The 27,291-nt window shown below is 40.0% G+C and overlaps 1 protein-coding gene across 8 annotated transcripts in view; it reads left to right on the top strand.

The window, feature by feature from the left end:
- dlgap4b (discs, large (Drosophila) homolog-associated protein 4b) overlaps positions 1 to 27,291 on the top strand; it is a 152,715-nt gene that overhangs the window by 26,710 nt on the left and 98,714 nt on the right. For 7 of the 8 annotated variants that reach the window (XM_056398499.1, XM_056398491.1, XM_056398530.1 and 4 more), the window contains exon 1: positions 16,534 to 16,999. The gene's annotated coding sequence lies outside the window, so the exon portion shown is untranslated. Of the gene's footprint in view, positions 1 to 6,010; positions 6,102 to 16,533; positions 17,000 to 27,291 lie in introns of those variants that run through there. The other variant, XM_056398483.1, reaches the window with a different exon arrangement.

Raw genomic sequence — 27,291 nt, 5'->3', positions numbered from 1 at the left:
TGAAAGCACTAGATTTGAAGTGCTGAAAATGAGGATGCTGATTCAAATCTGCGCAGCACAAACAGAAACCCTAATGAGCTGGGTCTTGATCTGATGCAGGAGCTATCTCAGACCCAAGTGAAATATTAGGAATTCAGCATTTTCTTTGTGTCGCCTTTCAGATCTTATTGATGAGATATCTTGTGTACGCTTACCCACACATGACTGCACTCCTCTGTAGGAATACTACTCTTCCTTAGGCTAACTCTGACTTCAAAGATGTGTATTTTTGGCAAATATGACTCATTTCCTCCTGTCAGCACTGGGGCATACAGTACATTCAAACAGGCATGTTGTCTGAGGCAGGAATACTTTTGTGTGTTGTATGAATGAAAAATTAATCCTGGGCCTTTCAGAGGAAAACCAAATAATATTTATTGTTTTGCATATAGTAAAATCATACGGATGTTCTACATCACATTTAAGTCAGTATGCGCAAATCTGTCTGCAAACCTTTGGCTTAACATTTGAACAGCTTCCCATCAGAAATATTTGTGTTTGCATGGAGTTGGATGAGTTAGACTCTCTTAGATGTTATTAAAAGCCTTGCCACAGGCCCAATCAATGAGACAGTCCTGCTGTGCTTTGTGCCACTGTTGAGGAAAATAACTGGTGCATATGGACAGCTGGGTAATCAATAACTTAAGTCATCTCACTGATCCCCTGATGCCAAACACATACAAATACAAATTATCCAAGTGAGAAGAGGCTTGTCAGTTGTCACATGTTTACCTTGACGCTGTCAACAACTTACCAATAATTTATAACAATAGATAAAGCCCTGATACAACAGACCAAACCAGGACCAGATTTATATTTAGAATTAAAGAGAACATTAAATCAGTCTTCTAGTATAGTGATGCTCTTCCTCATACAATTTCAATGTGCCTTTCAGTATTCATATTCCAGTGCCACCACCCTGAAAAACAGCCACATCAGGAACAGTAACTTCTACTAGACATTTCATACATGCAGAGTTCACGTGTAAAAATTTTATGTGCCATTTTGTTTAAAATGAGTTACCTGCGCAAAATAATGCATCTGGGCGTGGAGTATTTCTCTACATGTCAAGTCAAGTTGATTCTTTTTATATAACCCAAAACCACAAATCACAGATTTGCCTCAAAGGGCTTTAATAATCCATACAACATGACGCTCTTCCTCTCCTCCTTAGAGCCTTGATTCGGGTAAGGAAAAAGTCCACAAAACAGTCCTCCAAGAGCAAAAGTGACTGAAGATGAAGTTGAGGGGATTTATCTAAAACTTTAACTATTATGTTATAAAACACACACCCTCTTAAAAAAGGATTGCTTAGACACAAAACTGATCACTAATGTAACAAAAAGATATGACAGATCATAGCTTCAGGATCAATTTATCAAATATTTCATTTCATTTTGATGTTTTATATTCAAAAATGAACTTCATTCTTGATGATGTTATGTCATCGTTGAGTAAGATATGCAAATTAAAAAGCTGATTTGGCTTTTGCAATATGAATTGAGTGAACTTCAATACTCAGTTTCACATAAACACTTTACTGCAAATTGAAACAGTTGATCCTAAGCCTCTAAAATGTGAAAAAATACTGACACACACATTCATGCTCACGGCACGTCCATACACAATACTCTGTGTCTTCCCACATTCACGCTGATGCAGCCCTGAATGACCTTCTGTCTGCCTGTACTTTGTCTGTACTTGTCTGTATTTGTAGCACTTCATAACACTTACCTTAACAATAACATGAAATTTTAAATGAAAGCTTGTTTTTATTTTCAGGCACTGTGAGGCTGCCTCAGTAAAAATGTCTGTTCCAGCTGTGTGGAAAGCACAGAGAGTGCTGAAATGTTGGCTGTTGTTTTTAGAAATATCAATATGGTGAAATTGCAAAGGAGGGAGGTGGGTTGTGAAATCACAGGCTAAAAGAAAAAGTAGTTGCTAAATGACGGAGAAATCTAGGACACTGCAAGGGTGTATAATACATGAGCAATAGCTACCTCTAGTGGATCACAAAGTCTGGGTGGGCGGGCAGCCACTTGGCGGAAACACTGTGATGGGGAGATTGCTGAAGAATTGCTGTGTGTGTGTGTGTGAGTGAGTGAGTAAGTGAGAGAGAGAGGGAAAAGAGAGTGAGAGCATGTGGGTGTTCAGACATCAATTTTATTGTGAAGTCTGCACATACTGTAAAAGTGTGGGTGTGTGCCTCCAGAACTGAAAAAGTTGTTAAACACAGAAATGTGTTTGCAAGCAAAGACACTCTGTGTGTGCACATGCGCGCGCGTGTGTGGGTTCGGGGTGGGGGTATTGAGTTTGTCTTGCTGTGTTTCCGAATAAAATTTGAATGTATTTGATATCCATTTACAGTCTCCAAAAAGAGGATGCTGATGCATGGTGGTAGCAAAGTGCCGTACTGTAGTTACACAGTATCCTGGAGAAGTGGTACTGTCGATTCCTCCTGAACATCAGAACATAAGAACTGTCAAGTTTCAGATGTGGGAACTAGAAATTTGCTTTTTTGAGGTCTCAGCAGATGCAGCGTTAATTGCTGTTCCAGGCATTTCCATATGAAGATGTCAAAAATCTTAGTCCATGCTGATTTCCTCGAATGTGTTACTATATGTCACATGTGTGTTTGATCATCACACCGCTGCAGCAGATAATGTGGAGTATTGAATGATCTCTTGATCTCAAGAAAATGCAATAATGACAAAAAATGAATAAATAATCAGAGATGCATACACTTACAGTAGCTAATCATAAGGCTGAAAAGGTAGAACAGCTTTGTAGACATGGATGTGACAGTAAGAGAAACGATGTGAAAAGAAAAACAATTCCCTCTTTGGTTGAACTGCTCACAACTCATGTCCAAACTCAGGCTATAAACTGTGATTAGTATCACAAGGAGATATTGTTTTATTTGAAGGGGTCACAAAGGTTGGGAACGATGGGATGTTGTGGTCTCAGATAGTTTGGGTTGCCAGTTCTTCATCCCAGATATGTTGAGAAAAGGTCTGGGCTGGGGAACAAACAAGCCAATAAAAAGCACTGACAAAACCGATGCTATACAGAGGAATACTAGTTTGAAAATGTGAATGAGGATGTTCATGCTCATGCACACTTGACTGCTGTGGCAGCGAACCCAATTATAACCCAAGCACAGAAAAATATAAATTTAAAATATAAATGTAATTTGGTCATAGTCAAACAAGGCAAAAAAAAAAATTATATCATAAGATCACCCACTGAAAGTTTAGATAAGTCTTTTTTCTCTGATGAAATCACAAGATTATACGGACTTATGATATGTATGGTATGTAACTTCACTTTCATTTTAATATAATAACAATATGTCATTTTAAAATGAAGAGCTGACCTAATGAGAAGAATAAACAGATAGAATTACATAAATAATTGAATCCCTGAGTAGCAAGGGGCTAAATACAGACACTAAGTCATCAATGTGTAGGCCTGTTAATTAGACACTACCAGAGACGATCACAAGCTAATTGTCGGAAATGATCTTCTCAGACAAGTTACATCCACCTACCTGCAGCTCAAGGCGCCCTGTGACGAAAAAGGATCCTATAATAAAAGCTCTTATTTTTCCTATTATGCAAATAAGTTTGTCAAGTCACCCTGTATCATATGTGCTTCACCAAAGTGTTTCTTAGTTTTACAGTAGCCTGTTTATTCAGACTCGCATCAAAGATCCCCCGACACACACAGCCACACAGGATTAATCAAACACAGTTGAGTGTTTCAAGATATTCTTAGATGCTTGTAAATTTCCTGTCCTCTTGCTGATGCTAGGAGACAGGGTAAAACCCTCATTATGCACATCGTGGTGAGGGAGAGTCACTTTCTACTGAGAACGTTGTCCATGAGTTTCACTTGGGTCAACATGACGGTGAAGAACACAGAGTGGACAGAGGATATGTTGTGGTTAACATATCTTAGTTGTTAAGTGTGTGTGGTTTCATTAGTGGTCAGGTAAAAACAGAAAGAGGCACATGTTCATTAATAACCTACAACAATATTTCGGTTAAGAGAACTATTAATGAAGTCTTTTGAAATCTACAAAGTCTTTTCATTTACAAGTTGAAATAACATTCCAACACACATAGGCTTATTTAACACTCACAACATAGACAAGGACTGTCAGACATTTTAATTTCCAAAATGTTCTTCATATGATAATGAGTTAACACCTTTTAACAAAACCAGTACCAGGGATTTCGTGTGACAATAATATGCTTCTTAAGGTTTTTGTGTTCGGCGTGATGATGTTTAATGTCCCTGACAACCTCTGTAGTCTCATTTTGCTACTTGTTAGCAACCAAGTTTTTGAGACACATAAAAGCTTAAAGAAAATCATGACTGGAGTATTTTCTAACATAATTTATGTCGTAGACTAAAATGCGGAATAATGTTTTGAGCTTGTGTTAACCACAGGTCTTATTTCTAACCAAAAACCCATTGACTTCATGACGGGGGAACTGGAGGAGCAAAAAGGCGAAGCTATTTCTAGGTTTTAGGAGTCATTCCTGTGGCACTCAATTAGGTTTATAAACAACACAAGAAAACGTACTGTGTTGATATTTCCACATTCCTCAACAACTTTTCTTGAATAAAAAAAATATTCCCAGCACCACACAATGTAATCAATTTCAATTACCTTGTGTGTATAGGATGCTGGCAGTATGGTTGCATGGAGGATATTGTCCTAAACTGTATATTTTCCATTTCGGCCATTCTAGAGGATAGACAAAACATGGCCTACAGAATAGTTGGATAGTTAATTTAACTTTTTTTTTTCCAGATATGTGTTTGAGAAAAGAAAGTGCTGGTTTCTAGTCAAGATTGGTTTGTTTTGTTTCATTCTGTTACCTTAAGGGAGACAGAGAAAGAAGGGAAACACTATAGTTTGTGTGTATGCATGTGTGAGACAGAGTGCCCGGGTTCACTCCTTAGTGATAATCACAGTCCTTTCGGTGTTACTTTTCCTACATATGTAACAATCAAATAGTGCTCCTCCAAAACTGAAAAATACACAACACTGCAAAGCAGGATGGAGATTTAAGTATTAAAGAAGTTTTAGAATTTTAAATGTTGGAGCTGCTAGAACATAAAGCAAAAAAAAGTATAATTGTCTCTTTAGAGTTTTGATTCTTTCTGTTAATGTGGTTATTTCACTTTAACTGGATTTGGCTCATTTGCATTAGCCGCACAGTTGGGAAACCCTTAGGGATACAGCAGCTTTCAACATTTTGTAAAAACAGAGGAAGGGATGCCTGAGGAAAGATGGGAAGATAAAGACACAGGGAGCTACGCAAGCTTACAGTATATACACGCATGCACACACACATATCAGCACAAACACAGACTCTGCTGTGCACCAACATTAAAGGATACCAAATTGGCACAAACATGAAAAGCACAAACCTCTGAAGCTGATCCAGTACAGACATGTTATGTAATGAGTATGTTTAAAACTTCTGTTAGGATACCACACAAGCTCAAAGAAACAGTCCCACTGAGCTTAATATCACTAATATTATGCCATTGCATGGACCATATTCATCTACAACTACATTACTGTTAAACAATTCTGATGACTATTTAGTCAGTAAAGCAAAAGTTATTGTGTCATTTTCTTTTTTTCCTCTTGAGTCGCATGTAAATCATAGAATTACATTATACTAGTTCATGACTAGTCTATATAAGAGTAAGAATAAAAGTGGCAACTCCAACTGCAACCAGCACTAATGTTTCATAGTAAGTCCCAAATGACTCTCTGTTAAAGTAGGCAATCAGTTCCTTTCCATTAAGCATAGAGATACGCTTACAGTAGTTTACAAGTGAGGACTGTAGCACTTAGGGTTAAGATACTGATTGCATTACATTTGGCAGATGCTGTTGTCCAAAGCAACTTAAATTTGTATTTTTTTGCGCTGTTCTTGCATTTCAGCGTCTTGCTTAAGACCACTCAGACATGTGGACAGGAGGAGATGAATCCTACACACAACGACCACCTCAGCTACAGCCTGCAGGGACTGTCTGTAAGTCAACACAATGTCTTCGGAAGTACAGCAGTACAAGATTGTGTGTGTGGGTGATTAAGCATCACTGAACATGGCATATGTCCAAGCCTATTAACACATACAAGGTCATGTGTGATGTCAGTGACATGATAACAGACATGTCATGTCATACCTTAACACTGTGTTAAGGTATGACATGACATGTTGTTGCTGTTGTTTCACATTCATTAGATATTCTAGCAGCAATTTGCCTTCAAGTTGTTATTATTAGACTTTTAATAAATCATTAGCAATACCATACTGAGAATCACTTGAATGAAAATAACTGCAATCTCACATCTTCATCTACACATTCTGTAGTATTTCCACAAAGGCATAGAAACACTGCATGAATGTGCCAACTGTTTCCAATGCCTTGTAGGCCTGAATAATGTATTAATGCACTAGTGCAGAACAGATGCATTGTAGCCTATGTATTTATAATACATAACCGACCGTTCAGAAAATGAACTGGCAGCTGGTGCTAGTTTTCCCAGCAGAATCATGTTTGGCAATTGCACATTCATGTGGATTTTCTCCAATTTTTACCCAAAGACGGTCAGTTATCTTGCGTATTTCAATATTGCATAAGGCGTCCTTAGTGGTTTGAGTTTGTGTGCAGTAGATAGTTTTCCAAATCTAGTTGCCATCTCCAGCTGGAGAGTATTTCCGGTGTTTTTGTCAGATCCTGGGGAAAAGGTCAGTCACTGTTTTGACCAGAATTTTTATCACAGAACACAAACACATGACTACAAAGGCTCCACTTTGACACTGGATATGGTCTTTTACGTATGATTTAGAGATATGACCACCATGCTGGAGAGAATTGTCCTCTTCTGGTCTAAAATCCTGTTAGTAATGTTCTAATCAGCTGCACTTGTCTGGCCACCATCTACAAACAGGGATGACAACAGTGTCAAAGAAGAGAACTTGTAGCTTTCTGGACAGGGGCATTCAAAAAAACATTCAGTTAGTGTTGCACTTTAGCAGCCATGCTAATCCATCAGTCTCAGCGTTTGTCACAAAGCTGCTTCTGTTCCCATTTGGCTGATTTCATCCCCCCCGCCCCCCAACTCTTAATGTCCATGCTAGCATTAAGGAACCATCTGTGGCTGTGTTTCATTGGCCACTGGCTCAAGGCTTTGGTTTTTAAATAGAAGCAATGGAAGCATTAGCCCCAAAAGGAGCATGGTCAGGCTTTGAGAATGTTTGTGTAGATATACACAAAAAAAAACAGGAAAGAGTGTTGTAACTAGTCCTCCAAAAATTGATAGAAAATAAGAGAGCTTCACTCTGGTCTCACACTGTGACCAGCTACAGCTCTATTACCGCCACAACCTTTCAGTGCGTAAGTCAACACACATTTCTCCTACTGCAAAATGTCAGAAAAACAAACTGCCCAAACCACATCAAGCTTTAACTGCATAACTCACAGCACAGTAACAGTATTTACATTATTTTTGTAACCTTGTGATATTATGGGAAGGTGGGCTACGCACATACTTAGATAACTGGAGTTGCATTCAGATAACTGCCATTTCACCTTGTCTGATTACTGAATAGGAGACCACTGCAGTTGCCATATTTACATATCAAGTGGTGACTGTGGCGAGCAGAGGCATTGCTATGTTTACCTTCTTGGATGTGTGTTACTGAAAAGCAGAAGATAACTGAGCCTTTCTTCATCCTCCTGAATATTCTCATCAACAGTCTTCACCGCCATCAGGAACTTACAGGAGAAAACACAAGCAGCACACGCTGCCATAGCCCCGACGTGTAGAGAGTTATCCTCCCTGATGTCTACAACAGTGGATATAATGAATTGACTGGTGTATGTGTGTGTGTGTGTGTGTGTGTGTGTGTGTGCGTACATGCGAGTGTGAGAAAGAGCTGAGGATGTACAGTATGAGGATGATGTGTGGGAGGAAGAACTCAAGGACAGAGGAGAGAGAAAAGAGATCAAGGTCAAAACTCAACATAAAATAACAAAACATGCCCTGACACAATTTGTCTGCCTTTTTCCATTTAAACACGTACCTTACAGGTGATGGATAACTGTAACAACCTCTTTCTCTCTCACACATTTAAATCCTTGTATATGTTTGTGAGTTTGTGCACGTGTTTCAGAACCTTTGTTTGCCTCTACTGTATATGTACAGTAATTATTCTTGTGTGTGGACTATAGATAGTGCAGTGCATGTGTGTGTAAGCATCTGTCTGGGCTCTGAGTCATAGATCATGTGACTGGGCAGATGTTGACGTCTTTAGTCTGACGATGACAATAGAAAGAGAGACACTAAGCCTTAGAACCGTGGAGAAGGAAAGCAGTTTGCTTTGGGTTGAGTGAGAGGCAGGACATTTTTCTGACATTTCTTCGGATGACATTTCCACTCCAACTGAGAGAAAAGCGAATACAGAGAGAGGGAGAGAGAGAAATGTAGAAACAAAAGAATGCAGCATTGCAGCTCCACGTCTCATGATGGACTTTGGTAGTTGCTCTTCCACTGCTCGGCTTCCACAGGAAATAATTGGTGTGACCTCTGGGAGTCTAACACAGATCAATTAACTTTGTTTTTGTGTCAGAGCTGTCTTGTCGCTGCCTGACTGAGGCAAAGGTCAGAGAGGCAGCTGATTGTGCAGGTGGAAGCCATTCAGTGGTGCTGCATAGGCTATAGAGGGTATGTCTGAGCAGCAGGTGAAAGTAAAAAGGGTTTTCATTTTGAAAAGAATAGGAAATGTGCTGATTGTGGTTGCATGGAAAGTAATTTACTGATGCACAGATACAGCTGGAAGATGAATTGCGCAATATGTTGCTGTAAGAAATAGTACAGGGAGTTAGAAGTGACATCGCAACACAAGCAGAAATCAGCAAACATTAAAGATGGTGGGGGAATTTTCATTTATATGTTGGCTGGAATACAAATGGTTTAGAGCATGGTGTAATAAAAAAGAAAAATATTTATCAACTGATCTGCTGTTTGTTTCCATTTGCCCTGATTCAAAAAGGAAATGGCTTACGGAGACTGCTCTATACAGGCTGGGAGATTTAATTCATTTAATTCTTAATCTGTATGGGATAAAGAATACAAATCACAATTCATTATAATATACTGTATCATTACAATTATATTTAGAGTAAATCCTGCAGGTTATTTATAAGCAGGCAATGTAATATGATAATTCCCAGAGCACTTTCATCTGATTGCACAAAGTTCTTCTTTCACTGACATACAAAATTCCTGCACTACAATGCAGTTGTGATTGCTAAAAGCCGAGGCCTGGTTTCTGTACGAGGCTGCAACCGCCACCTGACATCATCAGCCAATGGCTTCTCCCAGTGGCCCATAAACTCCCCTGTGTTCCTGTCACTGGCTTCAAGCTTCATTTGTCGGGATTCAGTCCAGGGACCAGAGTCATGGAGAGAAGCCTGGCTAAAACCAGTGTCTGCACAGTCCTGCTGTGACCTCCTGTCAAATCCCGAGCTCTGAAAAGCTCAGCCACTGTATCAGCTGAGCTCTATGGAAAAACTAAATCTACAATTATCTGTATAATTAAGACTGAACGTATCTGCTCTATTGTTTTTCATGTGTTTGTGTCAAAATTTCCCAACTACACATGTGGGTAGATTTGAACAGTGCAGTGTGAGCAGCCCTGATTGTTGGCATAGGAGGTTAAATAGCTATAGGCACAGCACTCATCAGCTGAATGACCACAAAGAGAGGTCTTCTGAACGCTCTCCTTGCTGGTTTCACTTGTCCTTGTTCAGTCATTAATCGCACTATTTGTTTCTTTGTGTGCAGAAAAATGCATTCAGCAAGGATGCAGCAATCTGCCAAGAACAGACTTGTGTTCTTCAGGAGGATGTTTTCAGCCACAGCATGGCTCTGTGGACCGACACAATGCTGGTCTGTCAGTCAGTGGGTCGGTCAGTCCACCGCTGAAATATCTCGACTATCAGATGAAGTTCCATTGAATCTTATGCAGACATTCATGTCCTTCACAGGATGAATTTTAATTTGTCTAATAATTTGGTTCACAATCAAAAATTCTCATCAGTCTCAGCTGCACTTAACAGGTGAACATTACCTGCTGAACATCAACATCATTGTCACTGTACAGTAAACAGTTTAGCATGCTGATGCTATTTAGCACCACTGTGCCTAAGTACAGCCTCACAGAGCCACTAGCATTGCTATAGATTCTTAGTTTTGTTATAAATTTCATGGATACATTTGATACAACTTGGGAAAAAAACAAAAGAATAAGTCAAATGTTAATTGGTAATTTATTTGCAATAAGCTGCAGATAACACCTGTTCACACTTATGATTATAGCCTTTTATTTTGTGTCATGGCGCAGAACGCGTTACAGCAGGATTTACAAGTGTGAAAAAAACAGACTGTTGTGGTTACAGCTATTTTTATTTTATTTTTCATAAGCCCCAAATCTGAAGATGTTCTACAGCTCCTTTGTGTGGGAGTCAGCAGCTGCTGTATGAGGCAGTTAGTCCTAGAGGATAAAATAAAGATATTTTAGAATAGTTGAGGTTATATTGGTTATATGAACATAGCCTTTCTGATTCTGAAAACATTTACAAAAGCTCTGCTCTAAAATATTAACCTTAGTCTTCAGCTAAAACGATGTTTAGTCTTAATTAAGTGAGGACTACACACACAAAAGGAGAGGAGAAGGAGAACATATGCAACTGGGTATTTTCTGCCTCCCACTATGGACCATTCACCCAGAATAGACTTATTTGCCATCTTTTAAAAGTACAGCACTCGAGGCGATAATAAATCAAATAAGGAGAGAGAAATTTCTAGACCTCGTTTGTATCACATTTCAGAGGTGTTGACAGGGCAATACATAGCACTGAAATACCACATACACTATACAGTGTGATTTGTACCTTACATACGTTGTGAAAATGTATTATGCGCTATTACCGGCAGCCTGCTTATTATATGCACTGAGAAATACTGTAACGTGATCGGTTTTCTTGAAGACTATTTTGTGGGCGTGCAGCAGGAGAGCACTATGCATGTCTCTTGTGTGCTTTATATTGTCAACTGGGTCCCATGCGGAGTGATGATAGAATAAAGATGGTGCGATTGAACTGATTGTTTTACAGTAGATCACACAGTCAATAAAAACATACACCCTTTAATGAACGGACACATTCCATAACTTTTATAGAATTAGCACTGATGTCCTCCCCCTCGTAACAAAAACAAATCAAAGGTGGTTTCATTCCCACCTGCTAAATTGGCCTGAGTGTTGATTACATTGACCACATCCTCTCCACTGTGCAGGAAGCTCTAATTTTGAAATCCAATTACCCACCAAGCAAAACACACCAACTGACAGCCTACTCAGATGGTAACATTTAGCAGAAGCAGACAGGTGCGTGTGTGTGCGCGCGCGTGCGCGTGTATGTGTGTTTACACTTTTGTCTGCACATGGGTGGGTTTGACTTGTAAATTGGCTGCACTCTCTTTCTGTTGACTTTTATGAAGCATTGAGCCGTGTCAGCGTTGAAATGAGTGATCTGACAGGAGGACAGGTGTTTGGCCGGGATAGATGCTCGAATGTGGATGGTCATAACATTATCAGTGCGCAGGTGGGCAGGGCAAATTTACAAATGGAGTTCTATAAATTTCTCTCCGCTCATTTGATTTATCATCACCTTGAGTGCTGCATTTTTAAAAGATGGCAAATAAGTCTATTCTCGGTGTGTGGTCGCCCATAACAAAAGCAAATATAATATAGTGGGAAGCAGAAAATACCCAGGATTGCATATGCACTCCTGTGTGTGTGTGTGTGTGTGTGTGTGTTTGTGTGTGTGTGTGTGTCTGTGTCCTCATTTAATTAAGACTAAACATATAGTTTTAGCTGAAGACTAAGGGTAACATTTTAGCATAGTGCCTTTGTAAATGTGTTTGTCTAATCTAAGTGATTGTGTTCTGGGGGAAAACAATCTGACAAGCTGATACTGAATGGCAGCAGTGCTGAATTTAAATCAGGTGTAAGCTAAATGTCTTGTGCAATTTGCCATGTTTGTCTACAGCCAACAAAAAGACAACCTGATAAATTTACACAACACATGTTCTGAATTAGTTAATGACTTTTAAGAGCTGCTTTCAATAATGTATGACAGCTACTAATCATGTTTTTGTCCATTTATATGAAGAATAGAGACATTGATTTGATACTATATATTCTGGTGATTAACCACAGAATAGACAAATAAAGTTCTCTGTCTAAAACTCCATTAAATTAGTTGAACGAATCTGCAGCAATTTTGACAACCACTTAATCAATTATATCTCCAGCAAACATGGCAAGAAATTCCTCAGTTCCAGCCTCTCAAATATGAATATTTTCTGTTTTTCATACTCTCCTTTAATTCTAAACTGAATTTTTTGTTTTTGTTTTTGTTATTTTTGTCGGTTGGACAAAGTAAAACATTTCAAGACATCACTTTGGGGTCTGGGAAACTGGGGTGAACATTTTTCTGCAATGTGCTGACATTTTATAGTCTAAACAACTAACTTTGCAGTTATAATAACATGTTTGTTCACTCTTCACTTATTCTTGTTCTCTCTTCTACCTCTTCTTCTTTGTCACCCAGTGTCCAACAAATGAACCAACGAGTGAATGGACTGTAAACTTGTTAAGAAAAAGCCAGGTGTAAATTATTGAGCCCTTTCTGCTCAGCACACAGTGACACAAAGCTCTGATGTGTAGCATAAAATAACAATTGCCTCTCAACTTCTGTTTCTCTGGTTAATGAGCTGCCAAGCCTGTTCTTACACCACACGCAGTTAATCAATGTTGTCAGGGACGTTGATGAGCAGGTGCGAACGTAATGCATAAACAGTACTATTTCCTTAATTAGTCCAGGCCACAGTCATACCAGTGATCATGGAACAGAGTGAAAGGTCCCTTCCTCCTTCTTCTTTCTGACATGCAGCTTTCACTGACAAGCTCCTGATTGTGTGAAACTTTATGTTTTTCTCCTAAGAGGAAGCAGTTGGCTAAACGGCTTTGACTGTATATGTGTGTGTGTGTGTGTGTGTGTGTGTGTGTGTGTGTGTATGTGTGCGTGCGTGCGTGTGTGTGTGTGTCAAAGAGAGAGAGAGACCATCTGTTTATCAGCTGGACCATCACATGTCTTACTGCTCTGCCACAGTCATTCTCTGTCCTTCATTTCAATCAATATATGAATTTCAAATAAATGCATATTTACCTCTGGTACTGATTTGGAATATGAATGAATTCAAGGCTGCTGTGGCCATTAAGATAAATTAGTTAAGATGTAAATTAATGTTTTTTAATATATGTGGTTATAAGGTGTAATAGATGCCACAATTATTCACTATCTTGTAAAGCAAATGCTGTGGGAAAGCTCAAATAGATGCCTATTAAGGTGTTTGATTACTTGTGATTGCACTCTCTCATGTGTGTTGTGCACATAATGCTCGCTCACACACACACACACACACACACACACACACACACACACACACACACAAAATTCACCTCCCGTTCTGATTAAGCAGGTAATCCTCTCTCATATTCCCTTCTCACATAGCACAGATGCTGCTGAAAGACATGCTTAGAGAGAGCAGGAGAGAGCCGCTTTGATTCAAATGCACGAGTTGGGCTTATCTGCAGGGTTCATGTTGCAGCAGACATGATCAGAATACATGCTGAGGCGCCTGTCATGCATTGTGGGTTCAAGTGTGGATCTTGAGGGCTTTTACCATCAGACTGTCTCCTTTAGTGCCTCTGTTCTGCAATGTTGAAGACAACAAAGATGCCAGAAAAATTAATATGAAATGCTGAGTCACAGAGCTGGTTATTTCTTACACCTGACCCTCTGTACCTCTCTCCTGGAGAAAGTGTTATGTGAACAGTAGCAAAGGGCTCACTTCATTACCAGTTCAGTTGCAAAATTTTGCCTCAAAGTATTTGAAAGGAGGTCTTATGGAAGACTGATCAATGAGCAACAGCTCTGCCTCGCTTTGGAGAAAAGTGGTAACTGTAGTCTGCAGAAATTGACTGAGACAGAGAGAGAGACAATGTTTTCGAATAGATCCACAGTGTACGTCTGCACTACTGCCTTCTAACCCAATACTGACAAGAGCAGAGCATAGTTAGGTTTATTTAATCTGAGGTCTGTTTAAATGTGTTCCCAACAAATAAAATTTCAAAGCATTGACTTTTGTACTTCAACTTCAAGCAAACTGTGAAATTGGTCACAGAAAGTATTGTGCAGTTGCAGTGCTAAGGAGAATTATGAATGGGGTTAGTCTCACTTCCAGTGTGTGTGTGAGAGAGAAAGAGCTCTTGTGTATGACACAGCTTTATAGTACATCAAGGTAAATGTTGACATTTTCAGGAATACTTGTATTTTCTAGCTGGCCTTCAACTCCCGGCTATGAGAGCGATCAAATGTGACAGGTGGAAGCAGGCCTATAATAAAACAATAACCCTGTGGTCCTCCTGCTGCATTAGCTGGACCAAATCTTGTTTGATGTCTCACCACACTTCATATGCCTTCCTGTCTTTTTCAGATGTATGCTTCCTGTGTGTTCTGTCTTAGTAGTTTGTGGATGCATTAATTTTGTTATAGTGCAATTACACTAATCTCATCATATCTTTAGTCCATTTCAAGCTGAATTTAGATTGACTGACATGATAAAAGAGGTGACAGCAGGAACAAGCGCAAAGTGTTTGGCCTAGTTTGGAAACACAGTGAGCTATCCATGGTCCTGAATCCATTTCATATCTCAGCCCAAGTTTCACTTTCCCTAAGTTTGAGCTTTATTGACAGGACATGCAGACTCCATATAGTGCTTAAGCAGAGGGTGACAAAATGAATTACCTGCACAGAAAGAGCAGTCTGATAAGAACAGATGGGCAGATCTGCAGTGTTATTTTGTGTTCATTATGGTTGCCCGTCTCCCTTAATGTGAGACAACAATCAACACATCTTGCAGAAAAAAACTGGACTCAATACATATTTTTTCTCTCTCTCTTTCTCAGTTGAATTCATTCCATATATGCTGTATTGGCTTTGCTGGAAATGATCTTAAGGTTGCCAAAGCAATACCCATGATGTTGAAAGTGAGGTAAATTATAAAAACATTTATAGATACTCTTCTCTTTTTCAGGGATAAACTCATCTCAGTGGCATTTCATCATTTTGTTTCTTTAACAATAAATCGTGTTGCATTTTTGCTTAACATTTTTAATGCATGTTCATCTTTACATCATTTCATGCATTTTTTCCTACATTTCCAGGCAGCCATTGGTTTCCATTGATTTCTGTTCAGTATCTTGAAACAAGCTTATGTTGTGTAATTCATCACAGTGAAGATCAAATGTGCATTCATTTGAATTTATGTCATTTTGTCACAGGTCATATTCTCATTAAAGCATATGGTAATATCTTACACTGTTCAGTCTGTGAAAACAGATGTATAATGTGCTCTGTGGCTCTGAGCTTAAAAGTCTGAGCGAAATAACCCTGATGATGTTGTCAGGGTTATTTCAGTTTGAGCCTGGAGACGAGAAATTTATAACAGAACACGGACTATGTCCGAAAGCATTCCTTATTTACTATATAGTGCACATATACATATATTTACTGTCTGCCGTAGTGTGTGTCCAAATGCTGAGTGTAATCATCCAAAATCTCAATTTACTGCTCACTATAGAGTAAACTACTGAGCGTCTATTATATAAGTAGTAGTGCGGGTGAAGTAGTCAATGAGGGACTTATCTCGGACACAGCCATGGTCATTTACCAGGCAAGAAGGCTACAATGAGATTATGTTAGGCTTTTGGTTTCATTATGGTAATTGTGGGATACAGTCTTTCTTTTATTGACCCATAGAGTAACTTAGCCTCTGTTGCTTCATTTTTTATCCTTATTTTAAAAAGTCCCCAATCTTAATGGAAGTAAACTGCCTAATTAACCCTTTAATACAGACTTGATATTTACTGTGATGGATTACACAACTCAAGCAAATTTCAAGCATTAGCTAATTTATTGTCAAGTCAGATAGAGGGGAATGGAAGCCATTGGATGCCAGGTACAAAATACATCCAAATTTTTAAAACGCAGCAACACAGTTTACAAGATGGTTAGCTGTGCAATTTGCAAGCTCAGTGGGAATGAACGGATCTCAGTAATAGTGAACACAAATATCTGAACGTGAATGACTGGTTGCCTAAATACACTGAAGCCTTTCACTTGTGATTTGCCATATCTCTCTCTCTCTCTCTCTCTCTCTCTCTCTCTCTCTCTCTCTCTCTCTCTCTCTCTCTCTCTCTCTCTCTCTCTCTCTCTCTCTCTCTCTCTCTCTCTCTCTCTCTCTCTCTCTCTGTGGAGTTTGTCGGTGGGCTGCAGCAGTGTCTCAGTATCTATCCCGGCTCGCCTGGCAGTCTGACGGACAGAGGCAGTGCTCCTCTTTATCTACCTACCTACCCGTCTGCCTCTCCGTCCGTCTGCCTGCTCATGTATCTGTCTGTCGTCTCTAAACGAAGAGGTGAACACAGAGCTCGGTAATGGAGACCAGCGTGGACCGGGGCTTTTGCTTCTTCCCCCTCCGCCGGAGACACACAAACTCACCGGACGAATAAGGCGTCAAAGGACAAATACCGGGAAACGCCGCCGCTGCTGCTCATCACAGCGACGCTTGCTAGTGTCTTCTTCTACTTCGCCTTCTTGATCTTCTTCTTCTTCTTCTTCTTCTCTATCAACACGTCTTCAAAAACAGATGCCCTGCTCGGGAAGTTACGGACAAAACAGGGATAAATTCTCCAAGTCGTCCTCTCCAATTTTCAGGAGGCGTGCTCACCCCAAGGTAAGAACACACACACACACACACACACACACACACACACACACACACACACACACACACCACACACACACACACACACACACACACACACACACACACAGAGGCTCTACAGAGACCAAAACTGTTGAATTGCTGGTTGACGTTTGTGTCTCGCAGCCTACACATCGCCCACTGTATGCAGCTATGTCTGTTTTACATATTAACTAAAAATCTGTCAGACAGGAGTGAACATTTCGTCCAAAGTGGGTGGGGAGGTGACTCATGCTGATTCAAACGCTGTTTTGGACTCAGTGTTTACGCTGCGCCTTTGCAGGTTTTAAATATAATACAAGCTATAGGCTATGTCTTGAACATTTCTCAGGCACTCGTAGGACGTGGGTCTGCCGGTGTCTATGTGGATGAACAAAACAACAGTGGGCGATCTGTCTGTGTGATGTTGTGGTGTGTGTCTGAAATGATGCAGCTCCTCCTCCGCGGTTTTCTCAGCAGTATCATTTTGACAGGTAAAGAAATGCGTAATGGAGGTTTGGAGTCTTGGGTGGTAGGCTACTGGCCGGCTGACATTTGAGGCTTGTCAGATTTGGTTAATGACATGCTAATCACAGACTACAGGATTAGTTTCCTGCATGTAAAGGTAAATTAAAGACAGGAGGAGGAAGTAGGAGTTAATATGAGTTTGAAAGCTACTGTACCATAATGAAAAATCTTTAAAAAGCACTTTTCCTATTGGCATTTTCAATGATGATATGGTGTCCGGGGGTTCCCTATTTGCTGTCACATTGTCACCGACACAGTGGAGGCTGTAATTTGTTTAATGATAAGAAGCTGTCCTTATAGTTTATTGTATTTTACAGCTATGCAGTATGCTAAACATTGCCTATCAAAGTAATGTCTGCAGATTTGAGAAATAGGAGCTTGCGCTCCACCACAATGTCAGGTGGCCCTGAGAAAGACTTGTTATGTCTCTGTTCACTGTTAAACATGAAGAGGCATCATTTCATTGGGTAAAAACACTCCAGACCAGACACTCTTCACAATCATGAATGAAGTAGGGTTTGTTATTTTCACTGTTTGTTACACAGAGAATTGAGACAAGCAAAACTGGCATCTGTTTTATGACGAAATGGAAAGTTAGTTTTCTATAAACAATGATAAATATGGGGGTCTTTCGAGTGATAAAAAAAAAGGGAAATGGCTGTCAAGTGCTCACTGGAGCATCCTAACATTTAGCCTGCTTCCAGAGATGATGATTTAGCTCAGACTCCCAGTCCTGTATTTACAAGGTCAATTACTCCACAAACTCAAATGAATCACCCATCCAGCTCTGTCCACTCAGCAGTCACTTTCCCACAGCATGGTTGAGCGGGGCCAGCTTACAATACTGAGTATATGAGGAGATGTTGTCTGCAAAAATGTTGACCAAACACGATGGCAAACTGTAAACTGAATGTCATGAATAATCAGAAGGATTTGGCTCTCTCTGTTTGGCACTTTACAGGAAGCTGTATTTCCAAATCCTGCGGTGCTCTGCCAGGGCTAACAGTCAAGATAAATCAATAGTATTTTTCCCAACCGTTTAATCAAATTAACTCGAGTGCTGCCCCACTGTATGGATGACATGAAGCAAGTTGTAGTCACTTGATGTACTACAACATGCTTGGATCCTTTAGTAGGTTGCAGTGTCTTTCATTCCATCAAATTAACAATGGATTTAGGTCTAGCTACCCTTTTAGCACAGCTTTTTGAGTGACCTGAAAAGCAGCCTAACTGCTGCGTTAGTGGCCTCAATTTGCTTCAACTGCAAAAAAAAGCTCTCTTATGCACTGTCACACACTCTACCTCTCTCTCCCTCCTGCTAGTATGCACTCACTCAAACTGTGTCTCATCGCATCTCATCACTCTCAGCAGCACTCTGCCCTCTCTGCTTGTCACACATGCACGCACACGCACACGCACACACTCAAAGCAGCATACCAGCCTACAGCCATGTTGGGTATTATTTGATAAAAACCTGTGATCTTTGTACTTAACTCTCATTTGCATCCTCTTGTGTCGCAATTAGATTTTTTTGTGTCTATTTGCTTTGGTTCGTTTGTCAACACTCTGCACTTCTTGAGTTGTTGTTGCTTCCTGTACGTTACAACCTCTCTAAACTTAGAAGAAGGTTATCTGTTTATTTCAGTGTGTAATGAATGCCTGTATTTTGTTTCTCATATTGTATGGACAGAAAGAAATAGAACTTCCAAACCCCAGCGGAATTTCAAGGGCAGGTCATTTCTATTTTCTCTGTTTGCGCAGTGGCTACGTATATTCCAAAGGGCCATTTATAATGTATAGCGCAGTCCTGTATTAAATATCTGCAGAGTCGGAGGTGTGTATTCCACTGCTCAGTCAGGGGGGGCTAGATTACACCATATTGCATCAATGGAGAGATGAAGGCAATATGGGGAAATGGGAAAAATCCTTTCCTGGTTGTGTTTCTGCAGAAAAGTTCGCCGGGGTGTTGTAACTACTTGGAGTGTGTGGGTAACAGTAATAATTAATATTTAACTGGATGCTTTAATGTTACTGCAGTAAGCATGAGTTACAATGTTGATGTCTTATACGAAAGGTTAAAGACAAGAATTTTGATGTCACTGTCGCTTTAAGTTCAAGGATGAAAACATAAAAGGAAGTCTATGATCATGTATCAACAGACTGTGAAGCTGCAGAAACAGATAAAGTAGCAGAAGTCTATATTTAAATGGCCTCACTAGAGAGATAAGATGCCGTTATTCCCCCCCAGTAGGAAATTGTGCCTGCAGAAGGAACCAAATCTTTCATATTACTGTGTCCTTTCGTACTTGTTCTCAGTAAAGCGTTTTAGAAATTGATCACAGCGTCAGATCTATTTACAATATTGTTACGTGTTGTTATGGAAGAAGGGTGTGCATCTGTTTTGATGTGAGAGCACAAAAAAAAGACATCACATTTGTTTATTTACCTTCCCTAGCAGTTGGCAGGTATAATCAGCTTTATCAAAACTGAATAATTGACACTGTGAGAATTTCAAACAATCACCTGTTTGCCAAGGAGTGATTTTCAGTTATAGAAATGCCTGTGGGATGTTAGACAATAAGTAAACATTTCTTATCATAAGATAATTGAGATGCAAGGAAATCAACAAGAATACTGTCAGTAAACTGGATTATGCTAAGCAAAGGCTCAAAATCACCAGCAGTAATTTGTTTAGGAAACTGCAGTGATTGCCATGAAAGATAATTGAACGGAATGAAAGCAATGTATGTCATTCAAATTATTGTCTTGGCACAATTCTCACCCATCTGCTGATTACTGAATATGACACCAACAGTCACAAAACGATGTGTGACTATAGAAAATGTTAGTGTCAGTGCCGCACTCCTTCCTCTTTGTTTTGCTCACTTTTTCCCCACTCGCTTTTACGTCATTCACATTTCACTTGTCATGAAACTTGCTGATTCTGTCTTCTGTCTTTGCTTAAAACCAAACACTTGGAAAGAGGTCATGCACCCCTCTCTCTCTCTCTCTCTCTCTCTCTCTCTCTACCTCCCACTTTTCCTCCTGAAATCAAAGCAGTGTAGTGTGCGTATCGCTGACATGACATAAGACACTTTTGACATCAGTTAAAGCCTCCTAGACTTGTCCAAAACCTGAGAATATCCACTCTAATTAAACCTTACGTCTCACTTCCCCAGAGGCTGCAGGCTGAGGAATGGGTGCCAAACCGTCTTTTCACCTGCCCTGCAGCTAATAGCCATGCTAGCTGGTCTGTGCTGGGATACTAGGGTTGGCAGAGGTTCAGGCTGGCAAGGGGGAGCTTTACCACCGAGGCTGTTGTAATTCTGCACACAACATGACGTGCTACTATGGTTGGTGTGACACTGGGAAGCACTCATTAACAGCGCAAAAAGAATGTGTGTTTGCACCTACAAGTCAAGAACGTAGGGAATTATCACAACCATCTTGTCAAAATGAAGGATTCTGCAAACGTCTGGATTACTAGTGATATTTATGAATGGTTCACTGTCACTGTTTTCCCATTCATTAGAATCGTTAGGTTTAGGCATCCAAAACACTTTAAGTTAGGTACTGATAATCACAGTACTGACATTTAACTGCTGGTATGAGACTGCAAGATAACCTGAGCCTCTGGTGTCAAAGCTAAACACATCCTTACCCACTCTTACTTACAGCAAGACTGTGCCCTTTATGGCCACTTGGCATAAGCATTTGCAGTGAACTCTAGTCTGAATTGTCAACATGATGATATTTAGTTTGAATAGCACAGTGCACTAATGTTAATCGGCACCATGTGAGAGAGTACTGGTCAGACATGTCAAGAGGCACAATGTGCAAAGTTTGCATACTGATTTGCCAAATGTTTATCTCCTGCCTATTTAAAATGCACATCATGCATCCAAATAAGCATCCACAGAAAATTCTTCACACAGTGAGCCTGCATATTTTCTGTTCTGCAAAGCTTAAACTCTGTGGAACCCCAAGGATAATTATGCACTTTCAAAGCTTTGCTAATGATCACATAAAGTTGTGCAAAAACACCCACCTAAGATCAACAAGGGTACGCCTGAGAGAAATTAATAATTCTCAGGTTTTCATTTCATTTTCAATGCCAGCTACAGCACAAAAGCATATTTTTGTGTGTGTGTGTGTGCGTGTGCATGTGCGTGCATGTGCGTGTCTTGATTTTTGTATTTGATAGCCTACCTTAGCGGCTTAGAGGAATGTCTGGTGTTCAGTCAGTCACTGCACCAGGAGACATCTGCTTGCTACATCTCAGTTGATGCTCTTCTTGGCACTGTAACTGTATGGAAGCATACATCCAGACTCAACGAATGGAAAAGTGATTATGCTGTGTGTGTCAGGTGCTTACACTATTTGTGGAAACAAGTGCCATCCATCTGACGGCGCTTAAAGCGATCAACAGACCAAATACCCAGAACAATGTAACAAGTTTCACTTCCTGTGTGCTGCAGCAGGGATTTTGCCGTTTTCAGTGATAGTCAGGAGACCTTTTCCTTTTCAGCTGTTTTGGCTGAGACAGGATCTGGGATCTTCTTTGCGGTGATTACCTGGCTGTAACCTAGCAAAATGTCAGAGGTACGCCAATGGAGTGTGAAATGCTGTGACGACGGTGTCTTCGTGTATATATTGTATATTTGTGTGTGAGAGAGCAAGTGCTGCTTTGTGTGTGTCTGATTAAGCTGTGAATAATGACTGACTGTAGTGCAGAGGTCCTTTCAAGTGTCGTAAGAATTGTTTTTCTCTGAGTGAAATGATTTCCCTTCAGTCCCCTCAGCTAAATGTTGAAGAAAGACTTTATTAAAAACCCAACTCATCTATCCAGGCACATCTCTGTCACTGGTGAAACATTGTAGTTTGTACTGCCTGAGTCTGACTCACCAGATGTAGGCTGTGGATATAAGCCTGACATTGGGTGCCTATTTCAGGCGGCATTCTCCTCCCTTTCTGCTTCGCCTGCCTGTTACCATTTCCAAAATCCCCTTCGCTACTGGAAACAACAACAACATTCGAGCTAGCAACCTACATGCTGAAGATGATAAGTTTTGATGGAGATTTGGATTTCATAATCACACAGGTGACACACATCTTTGCTGTTTCTTGTGGTGTTGTCTTTGCGGGGGATTAGCCATTTTAATGACTAAAAAAACGGAAAAAACTCCCTCCCCTTCTTTGTTGCATCCTATAGGCTCAGCACCGACCAAGGCGATTGTGATTGGTTTAAAGAAATGCAACCAAGCCAAAGCAATAGCAGAATGATGATAGCTGCATTGCTGACAAAGCTATGTGGCGATAGGTTTGGCCACGCAAGACTTGTACTGTCTCAGCTTTCCTTGGCTGGAAGATTGGAGCAACTCTGCTACTTTTGCAACTTTATGTTTTTACCTTTTACCTTTAGTGTGACGCATTTGCTTAAACTACTGAGCTTGGCTATATATGGTTTAGCAGACATGAATAAACAACAACAACAAAAAAAACCAACTCATTCCTTGGGCACCCCGATAACCAAAATATTACAGCACACACCACAAAAGAACCACAACATCCTTGGTTCAAGTCTGACTGTGCACATTTGATGCATGGTGTACCCCACCTCTCGCTCCTCATTTTGTCTGCCTCTATACTACACAAAAAAAATATTTTCAAAGACAGAATTGTCTGAATCATTAGTGTTTTGCAGACTAATGACTTTTAGACAGATAGTTTTCCAAAGTAGACGAAATGGAAGACAAATAAATGGTTATGCAGATTTATTTCTGCAAACCATGTGATCATTTTTGCTCCAACTTTCATATTAAAGGCTTTTAAACATCATTTGGAAATAGAAACTGGGACAGTGAAATTAAATGGAACAATACATCAGTGTTATGAATTAAATAACATCATCTAATGTTTACACAGTATTTAAAAGAGCTGGTCTCCTTTGCACTGTATATGATATTCTTTTTTGTACTGTGCATACATTCGTTTATCTCTTCTGTCTTACTCACCCCCCCCACCCCAATCCTGCCTCCCACCACCAACCCACCCGGCCTTTCCACCGAGCCACCTATTAACAAGGCTGTTCCACACTCAGGCCTGCATTAAGATGCAGACCCCCTTCTCTCCTGCTCTTTCTCAGCGGCCTTAATCCTTTCCTCCTCTCTGGTATGAATGATAGCCTCAGCAACTAGCCCCCTGTCTCTGGCAGGCACAGGCCCATTGCTAAACATAATGGTGAGAAAATGGCCGCAGTCAAAAGATGTGTCTCGGTGAGGAGAGGTCAAGCTATCAGCTGCTCAATGATAACAGTGTGAGCAGAGAACTGGAAACCCAGCAGAGTGAAAAGGTCCCTTTCAGGACCACAGCAGAGACTGTGGAGGAGTGGGTGGTGGCTCTCTTGTAGTTTTTACCTCCAGTAATTCTGACATAGCCTGATGTTCATCTTCCAGATCACCTACCAATGTATTTAGAAATGTTAAAAGAAACTCAGTTCACTTTAGGACTAGGATTTTAGTTGTGCCAATTAATAAAGATAAGATGATCTGCCTTAATGTGGAAATTAACCTAATTCATGTCGACATACTATATATGCAGATGCTTTGCATGCGTCAAGATACATTTTATATTTTTGAGATAAATAATTAAATTATTTGAAAGTCATACAAAGTAATTAACTGCACGAAAGTGAAGTTTATTAAAACAATATTTTTACATTCTGGGAAATAAGCTTATTTGTTGTTCTTGCCGAGAGTGAGGTAAAAAGATCAGTACCACGCTCATGTCTTCAGCCAGGAGACAGTTAGCTTAGGAACACCAACATCTCTCCATCATTCTTAAAAAAATATCATCTCACACACACCTCCCTGATAATGTTTGCCCCCCCTTCCCCTCTCGAAGTAGCATGAGAGAATTGTTCTTTATTGGAAGCGAGGCCACTTCCCAGCCGGACGGAGCCTCATTGAGATGCAAGGCCCCCACCGGAGAGCCAGGTGGAAAAATGAAATTAGAGGACATAGGAACAAGCTGAGAGGAGGCCCACCTCTGTGTTCAATTTACTCGTTAAATGTATTCACAATGCCCCGGTAAACATCTCTCCCTCTCTCTTTCTCTTTCACACACACACACACACACACACACACACACACACACCTACACACATTGTGTTGAGATGAATGGACTCACTTAGATACTGTCTGTGAACACTGCATAATAATGTCATCTGCGTTGCCTGTACAGTGCAAGTGGAGAACTTGTCTGACTGATAAATTGCACATTGTCAGTCAGCTTCTAACATTTAGTTTTGAATTTTCACAGTTTATTACAGCAGCTAGCCAAAGAATCAAAGTGTAAGAACAGTTTCACACACTCTCAGATAGATCTTAGTCGAAATGAACAAAATCTTTTCTCGAAAATTGCAAAAGGTGGGTGGAAAAAGGCTTCCAATTCACCATGAGTGTGTTGTCCACCTCTGTCGACATTTTTAAAAGAAACCTCAAGACTTCTCTCTTTAGCCTGGCTTTTATCTAAGGCGCCTGGTTTTCATACCTTGTATTATTTCACTGACTTTTATTTATTTTTAACATCGTATTGTTTTATCGTTGCAATTTTGTTGTTTTTATTTTGCCGCCCTTGTCTGTGCTGTTCCATTTTGCTCTGTGAAGCTCTTTGGACTGCATGTTTGGTTGAAAGGTGCAAGCCTTTTGAGTTGAGTTCATGTTTCCTCTCTCGTTGCGCTCACTCACGGTATTCCATCAGTGGCCTGCTGTTTTTAGAGTATAAGAGTATTGTGGAAGGTATTGTGTTGTCAAGTTCAATATGTACACCTGCATATTGAGAGAATGAACCAGTTGTATGTTTATAATCTCCTCATAGTACCCCAATAAAAATGTAGATTTCTCAGGAAGTTAAAGTGTAGCTGAAGGATCTACATGAGCTAAGAAAGGATGTTATGTTTTCATTTCAGTAAGATTTAAGTATAGCATAACTTTGATCTGTAATTTGCAATTAGCAAAATCAAGCTGAAAACATTAAATCCGATATTTAACTTTTCAACACACAAACATACACATACACAGCCCCTGGCCTACACAAACACTAGTAAGAAAATTCTGGTCTTTGCTAAGATTAATCGCGGCTTGACTTCAACACTCCCCAGTGATTGGTTAAATGCTTTAAAAGATTTTTATGGTTCTCCTATTGCTCCCACAGTTCCCACGGAAATAACAACTTGCCCTCTCCATCGCTCTCTTTCACATTGTGCATGTGTGTTTGTGTGTGTCTGTGTGTGTGTGTGTCTTGCCATGTCACCAGAAATAGTGATACAGTGTCTACACTATATTAAAACAAATATGATGCAATAACTATTTAGTTACAGTGTTACTGCGTATCTGTTACAGCTGGAAGCCACAAGCCGTACTCAGCCAAAATGAATTTGGTATAGACAAAAGATTGAATAACTAAGAACAAGATCATGTGTTAACATTCACTGACGATCTATGAATCTGCAGTTAAATAAAGGCACTGATCCAATATAATAAGTACACTGTGGCTCTTAAGCAGATTCCACGAGCTGCATGTATCATGCCTCAACTACTTTATCATGTCTGAGTGCTCTCATCTGTCCAAGGCAATGGATGATTCCTTTTCTTTTTACTGTTTACCGAACACTTCATTTGTCTCTCTTTCCTTGCATTTTACGTTGAGGTTTGAGTTGTAGGCGACAGTTTCTGCTTGTCCATTGTGATTTCATCAGTTCCTGACTTCCAGTTTAAGAGCTGGTGATTGGTGTTGAGAATACCTAAGACATATTGTGTACCTTCAGTATTAGCAAGTGGTAAACCAGGAGTGTAGTTTTATATGAAATGTCCACGTAAGCCATGATGCATAATTCCGCTGTTACAGAGGGAAGATTTTTGACACCAATTGTATATTAACAAATTCAGAATTCACCTCAGGAGAAATAACAGTGTGGCATAAATTAATGGCACTGAACAGGCTGCAAAATGAATGCAGAGAGAGTTTGGTTTCCCTCACTAATTGCCTGAAATGATGCTGATTGAGCTGGCACCAAGACATAACGTACTAGATGCCACATGAATATGGCACGCGCTTCGTCAGACGTGGATCTTTGTTTGGGTTTTGATAAGTTAGTTTAGTTAGTTTGAGCAAAAAGGGAGACATTCCCTGTAAATACTTTTCAATTAGGTCTTACAGCTTTTATGTCCGCTGTTTTATTTTTAGAATGTTTACCTTATGCTTTTCTTCTTTATTTATTGTTTTTATGCTAATTTATCTCTCTGTCTTCTTCAAGTCTGTTTAGGTTTTTGAATTCTTCTTTGCATTTGTGAAGCACTTTGATATGCCCTGTGTTTGAAATATAAATAAACCTGCCATGCCTTTCGATATGAGTTGTTTCGGAGTAATTACTGGAGTCCTCGGCAGCACAGACCTGCAGGTGACTCATAAAGGATATCACATGAGACAGAGGGAAGCAGGAGAGGGGGAAAGCGAGGATAGTGGAGATAAATAGACAGGGAAACTGCCGGATGCCAGCTCCAGAAAAAAAACCAATGAGCAATGATGAGTGATAAAGCTCAGTGGACATAGACATGTACTTAATGTGGTGTATTTGTAAATGTACATATTGGGGAATTGCCTTTAATCTGTAAGTACAAAAATGGCTTGTTTCCCCCGTACAACTGATGTCAGGTCTCTCATCGTCTCGTGCATTGTTCTCTGTCAGTGTCAAT

The sequence above is a fragment of the Seriola aureovittata genome, chromosome 2 (assembly GCF_021018895.1).
Source record: "Seriola aureovittata isolate HTS-2021-v1 ecotype China chromosome 2, ASM2101889v1, whole genome shotgun sequence".
Lineage (NCBI taxonomy): Eukaryota > Metazoa > Chordata > Actinopteri > Carangiformes > Carangidae > Seriola > Seriola aureovittata.
Note: the sequence above shows the minus strand (reverse complement) of the source record. Positions and strands in the feature narration are given on the sequence as shown.